The following is a 7,239-nucleotide window of genomic DNA, read 5'->3' as shown; positions in this document are numbered from 1 at the left end:
TCATATGGACAAGGTAGAGTGATTGAAGGCTTATAATCAAAGCTGTGATATTGTCAAGGCTGTATTTCAGAAGGTTCAGGTAAACTGAGGTTCAAGCAAGAGGGGCTTACCATGGACTCCATCAGTGTGAGATGAGAGCAATGCTAGGGCAGCACTTCACTTCCATGTGAGCTCTGGGAACAATATGTTCAAACTTAGCTCTCTGTATTGCATTTTTTATAACTTTATATGAAAGATGTACTAAGGATGAATGAGAGAGAAATTCCAGCTCATTAGGGACAGGATCTCTCATCCTGGAGAGCATGAACTCTTTCATCACCAATTCCCACAGCTGCTACTTTTTAGGAGTATTGTTACAAGGAGCAGAAACAACATCAGCAACTAGTCCTAGTGGATAGGAACATACTGAGGTCATGCAGGAGTGAAGACAGTTTGCAGAGGTTTTGGCTTTATTTGATCCTGATCAAAAGACAGGCATCCAACCATGCACTGTTGTACTGCAGAGCACTGCTGATATTGGGAAGATCACCTTGGTTCCAGTGTTTCTCAGTTGCACAGAACTGAATCTGTTAGACGAGAGAGAGAGAAATCAGTTTTTCTGATTTATTTGCCAATGACTGACCTTTGCCCACAGGCTCCCATGACAGAGATCATGTGCCTGCCAGAGAGACTTCTGTTTATCATTGAGGGTTTAGATGAACTAAAATTTCCTTGTCCTAAGTTCAGATAGGATCAGTGTAAAAACTGCAACTGAGACGAGCACCCAACCTGCTGAGCAGTTTATAAAGACAAACCATGTTCCCTGAAGCCACTTTGCTGTTCACTAGGCTCACTGCTCAAGGAAAATTTAGACCTTTGTTAGAAAATCCATATTATATGGAGGTCCTGGATTTTTTTGTACAAAAGAGAAAAGAATATTTTTGCATATTTTTCAGAGATGAAGATTTAGGTAAGTCTTTTGTTTGTTCATCATGTGCTCTATTCCACTCTGATGAAGTGGATTATTTGTACCTGCCTGAAAAAACAAAAGGAGAAAGGACAAGAACTCTTCCAGGCTTTGAAAACTACCACTTCCCTAAACATGTGTTATCTTTCCCATTTAATTATACCTGATGACAAGAGTTTTCTTTCTCAGCACTTAATGGGTCTTTGTAGCTTGGCTGCTGAGGGAATCTGGGAGAGTAAACTACTATATGATGAGAAGGACCTGAGAATACATTTAGAGGCAGATGATGCCTCTGCCTTTTTAGACATGAACATTTTTTCAGCAAGATATTTACTCTGAAAACTGCTACAGCTTCATTGAATTTCCAAGAGTTTTTGTTGCCATGTTCTATGTGATGAGAGCAGTCAAAGAGGGGTGAAGAGCCTGGACTCCTCTATTCCTGATGTCAAAAGACTTCTGGAGGAGTGTAACTGGCATGGTGCCAGCTTTGTAATCCTAGTGGTACACTCCCTGTTTGACTTCCTAAACACAGAGACAGCAAGGGAGGTGGAGAAGTTCAGATGTAGAATGTCACCAGAAGTCAAGTTTCAATTGCAGGGGTTAAAGGAGAAACACACACATAGATAATGGAGAAATTGATTTTTAATGTCTTATTTTCCAGAATATTTTCATTTATATGAGACACAAGATGTTTGCAACACAAGCATTAATTAAGATCCAAAAAAATATCAAAGTAGAACTTGCTACTAGTGTGAAACCCTGAGTGCAGCTCTCTGTATTAAGCCCTGTCTTGAGTCATAGAGAATTTCCCTGTTAGTGTCTTAATTTCTTATGTTTTGAAGCCTTTTCTATGATCTTTGCAGACTGACCAAACTATGGATCTTTCTTATGAGGGAATGCAATCTTCACCTTTCAGCTCTGGACATGTGGCTAGCCCAGACTGTCTCTATGGCCTTTTTTTCATTGGGGACAAAGAGTTTTCAGGATAAAGAGTCAAAGATCAGACCCTGCCACACTTTACCTTTTCTTTCTTCTTTTTCTTTGTTTAGGATCCATAAAAATTTTAATGTCTTGCAATGACAAGGTCACATCTAATAAGACATTTAAGGGACTGTTGTGGTGTGGGAGTACTGTAAACTTTCATCACCTGGTATCCTCGAGCACTGGAGCACTATTTTATTGGTTGATTGGATAGTGCCACAGGAGTGGAAGTGGATCAGGAACTGGGGAGGATATTTAAGCACTTGTATTTGTTTTAATAAACAGAGATCTAGGAGATCTTGGAGAACTTGGAGAACTTTCCATCCTTGTCTCCCACCCCATCAAGGTTAGCCTGGGTAAGGATAAGCTAGCTGGCAGGAACCTAACACTTCTCAAGCAGCTAGTCTAACAGGAACCTAACAAAGAGAAAATCAAAAAGGGACATATATGAAGTCCAATATTTGGACACAAAAATCAGATGCTCAGATTGATGGGAGAGTACTTGGATAGATAACAGTTTCTTCACTTGATCTCTATAATTCTTGATCTTTATGCTATCAATATGATCATCTTCCTCCAGACAAATGTGAACTTGTCAATGACCATCTTAAACTGCAATGGAAAATACATGAAAGGATGAAGGATGAATGAGAGAGAAATTCCAGCTCATTAGGAATAGGATCTCTCATCCTGGAGAGTATGAACTCTTTCATCACCAATTCACATAGCTGCTACTTTTTAGGAGTACTGTTACAAGGAGCAGAAACAACATAAGCTCCTAGTCCTAATGGATAGGAACTTACTGAAATCAGAGTACTTATGATTGATTCTGTTACACTAGTTGACCTCCAAGGTTTTTCTAATTCTATGTTTATGGTCTCATGTATAAAAGAAAATGGGGATTTAACTTTACCTTTTCTTTTGCCTGTACAGGAAACTGATGAGGTGTTCTACATTTATGTTCTACATTTACCTAACTAAAAGTACCACATATTGAATTAGTTCTATTTAAGTTTTGTTTTATAGCAGAGAACTGCCAGAAAATAATACTATAATATCTTCACCTATGCATGAAAAGAAATAGCTAAAACCTGTGCACAGATTTCTGTATCCAACTGAGATCGATTAAAGAGAAGTCTGTACAGGCAACTAAAGTCATGCAGAATGAGGAGGACAAGGACCTGAGAGGGAAGCAGCAGGGATGGAGTCATGGCACATTTCCATGTCTGGGTCTAATAACTGTCTGTTTTTGTAAGGAAAAATGTCATCTCTGGTGTGTGTTATAAATGCTCCCTCTCTTTTAGGAGCCCTCAGGAAGTCATTAGTAGGGAAGTAAATGGTATTGTGGCACCAGGTCTCTGCTTTGGAATCTTTGAGAATGTCCCTGGTTAATGGGGAATAACAAGGAGAAGGAAAGGGAGAGAGAGTAAGCCTCATCCAATAGCTTTTGGTGATAGGAGCTGCTCTTTATGTCCCTGGCTAGATTCTAACTCTCCCTTGCTCTGGTGACAGTGGCTCATAAAGAACAAAAGTGCTCATGCTTATCCATGGCAAAATTTCAGATTCACCTTCAGACTCTGAAGCCCACCCTGAAGGTGGAGGAAACTGGCTGTTGTTTAATCAGGGTCTTTTGTTCAATTTTTCACATATAAATCTCTTGCACGTGTAAAATATGTTAGTAGGAATTTGTTTTCAAGCTCAAATTGGCAGATGCATTTAAAGCTATCTTTCTGTACCTCCCATTCTCTTACTGAACCCCACTGTGTCCCTTATGGAGGAAGGTCTTGTTTCTATTGAGGTGAAACCAGCATCCCTATAACTTTTCCCCTAGAGTGAAGATAATTGGCCTCTGAGGCCAAGCAAAGAAAATCTAATCCTACAGCCTTTTATATCCTACCAAGTTTTTGAGTCTCCCTTAAAGTACTGCATAAATGTCAGTTATTTTTATTGTTATTGAAAGTGAAATGGTGCACAAAGGCATGCTCAAAATCAAGAGGAACTGTTTTCAAGTCCCATTTCTGACACAATAGTTCTGGTATCCTGGATATCCCTTCCAGGTAGCTTCATCAGGGGCAGCTAGCTGGCGCAGTGGATAGACTGCTGGACTAGGAATCAGGAAATTCTGAAATGGAATGTGTCTTCAGACTCGTACTAGCTCTGTGAGCCTGTGGATAGTCATTTAATGCCTTCCTCGTATTCCTTATCTGTAAAATGGGATAATAGCATCTAGTTTCCAGAGTTGTGAATATAAAGTATGATAGTATTTGTGAAGTACTTTACAAACCTTACAGAACTACATTAATGTTTTCTATTTATTTATATAAACAAAAAAGGGAAGAGAAATAACTTCCAATTTTTGAAAAGTATATGTCACAGTGAAACAGATATTAGGGATTATTGGGGCAACTTTTTGGAGCATCAGATCTGGGAACTTAAGAGGAACTTTTGTATAAAGGCAGGGAGACCATATGTCTTTCCTGAGCTTCCCCATTTCTGTCTTTACTTAATGCCAGATACGGTGATTTGTCTCACATATTCTGTAGGTATGAGAGACTTGGAAGGATATTGAAATTAAACTCTTTGTCAAGTACAGTTGATCACATGGAGGAATATATGGTCAAGCTCCAAAGATCAAACAAGGTCAAATTATGTGAAGTAACCAAGGCAAAAATGGAGTATGAATATTTCTGGTTCATTGGTGAAGCAGGGAGAAGAGTGTACCTGTAGGTGTGATGAGTTGAAATAGCACAGAGGCCAACTAGGATTGAATCTAGGGTAAATACCAATTTTGCCTGGAATCACAGTGGCATGGCAGAGAGAAAAACAGACCTGGAGTCACGAAGAGTCCTCTTATTGAATTCAAATCTGATGTCAGATACTTATTAGCTGACCTGGATAAGTCATTTACCCTATTTGCCTCAATTCCCCTCTCCAGTATCTTTGCCAAAAAAAAAACAAAACCTAAAAGGGATCATGAAGTGTTAGACATGATTCAACAGCAACAACAAAAAACAACACTGTGACATTCTATTACTCTGGTTTCATCTCATTTTTCTTTTTTAGAGAAATGCTTCCAATGCTTCTCTTATTGAAAATTTTGCAGTTTTTTCATTGGTGATTGAACTTTGATACGTAGGATATCACTTTCAGTTGAACTTTGAACTGTTTTCCTCTTTAACATTATTACATTCATTTCTGCATTTTGTAAGTCCTGAATAATCTTTTGCTATTCAAATTTATTTCCTTTATATTTCAAGATCTTTGTCTTGATCATGTGAAGAATTTATTATCATTACAATTGAGAAAATGTCCTCACTTTACATCCTGGGGTTTTCAGTTTTGCTTTCTGTATTCTGAACTGGGCAATTTTCTTGTATTATTTCTTGCATTTTAGTGTTCAGATTTTTTTGACTTGTGTTCTTCTGGAGGTGCTATAAACCTTAAGTTGTCTCTACTCATGCTGTCTTTGAGATTAATGTTATACTTGTGTAGGTATCATGGATTCATTAATATTATTTCTTTTTGATTCTCTTTTTCCAGATTGTACTTTCTTTCTGTATATTTGTATTACCAGTTGGCTGTTCTCTCTTTTGTTTGGATTTCTGTGGGCAAATCACAATTCTTCTTTCATTTTTCTCATTTCTCCTTCAAGCCATTAATATCCTTTATAGTTCTAAATTCTCTTGGGAATCCATGGAATCTTCTATGTTGGTTTTTACTTTGTTGTAGTATACATTCAGAAACATTTGAACTTGTTTATATATTATGGTGTCCATCTTCATTTCTATCTTATCTTCTGTGTTAATTGTGTTCAAGATTTCTGAGTTTTCTTCCTCTTGAGATCTTTGGTTTTAATTTTCTCCCTTTTTATTAACATATTCCTTTCTTTTTCATCTTTGATGGTGGATTTCATTTATTAGCCATCTGATGTGTGCAAAGCATTGACTAGATGAAAAGACTTGCTAACCTTAAATGGCTTCCCAGGATCATACAGATAGAATTTAAGGCAACATCTAACTTCAAGTCCATTGCTCTTTGTAATGCAGTATCAGTAAAGTAACAAGATACAAAATTTATCCCCCTGCACATCTTGAGCAAATCATGGATTTCTGTTAAATACAACCCAAAATCTGGAAGAAACCATGATAATAGATGTATGCATACATCTAGGTTTGATCTCTCCCTTGAGGTCATGCCCTGCGTCACAAACTGCCTGTTGAATATTCTAAACTAGATATCTCATGTATAGATAAATCATTGGACTTGGAATCAAGAATATCTGGGTTCAATTTTTACCTTAAGAATTTTGAACAAGTATCTAATCTTGTTTCTTAATTTTCTCATCTGAAAAATGAAAGGAATTGACTCTGAGGTCTCTTCTAGATCTAAATTTATTTATTTATTTTTATTCTCATTTTGTACAAATGTTTTTCTTTACATTAATAAAATATACTTGTTTACAAGTAAACAAAATACCCCTCCCCCCATGAATATAGATAGACTTGATTGGGCAAAAAGTAAAGGGGGAGAAAAAAATTAAAATTAAAAAAAATAATAGTAATGATTGTAGCTATGGCCAGGTGGTGCAATGGACAAAGCACCAGCCTTGGAGCCACTAGCACCCGAGTCCATATCCAGCCTCGTAAACCCAATAATCACCCAGCCATGTGACATGCAAGCCACCCGATCTCCACTGCCCTGCAAAAACCAAAAAGAAGAAAAAAAAGACCCAAAATAAAATAAAATAGTAATAATAGTAGGGGTGGCTGGGTGGTAGACAGAGCATTGGCCCTTGAGCCAGGAGCACCTGGGTCCAAATCCGGCCCCAGACACCCAATGATCTCCCTGCTATGTGGCCCCAGGCAGGCTACCCAGCCCCACTTGCCCTGCACCCTCCCCCAAATAATAATAACAAAAAATGTGTTTCAGTCTTTGTTCCAACACCATCAACTCTGTCGTGAGTGGATCACATTCTTTATGATAAGTCCATCACAAAAGTTACTTCCATATTTATCCAACGTTGCCATTGCTGATCGCAACTCCCTCCTTTCTTATTTCTCCACTACCATGTACTATATTTTCTCTCTCCTTTCACTCTGACTCTGCTGTAGGGTTGCTGAGTGGCACAGCAGACAGATCCCTGGTCCTGGGGCCAAGAAGCACTGAGCCCCCCATACCACCCCTTAGGCCCAGAATCCACCTTGCCTTATGGTCCTGGGCAGGCCATCCAATCCCAGCCCCTTGCAAGAAGTAAAAAAAGAAAATGTGTTATGTCTGCCCACTGTCCCCCCATGGTCCATCCTCTCCTCCTT

General features: G+C 38.4%; 1 pseudogene; it reads left to right on the top strand.

Annotated features, from left to right (window-relative positions):
• Positions 1 to 250: 250 nt before the first annotated feature.
• LOC141507526 (NACHT, LRR and PYD domains-containing protein 12-like) lies at positions 251 to 1,573 on the top strand (annotated as a pseudogene).
• Positions 1,574 to 7,239: the final 5,666 nt, after the last annotated feature.

This window comes from Macrotis lagotis, chromosome 1, assembly GCF_037893015.1.
Source record: "Macrotis lagotis isolate mMagLag1 chromosome 1, bilby.v1.9.chrom.fasta, whole genome shotgun sequence".
NCBI classification, from domain to species: domain Eukaryota; kingdom Metazoa; phylum Chordata; class Mammalia; order Peramelemorphia; family Peramelidae; genus Macrotis; species Macrotis lagotis.
Note: the sequence above shows the minus strand (reverse complement) of the source record. Positions and strands in the feature narration are given on the sequence as shown.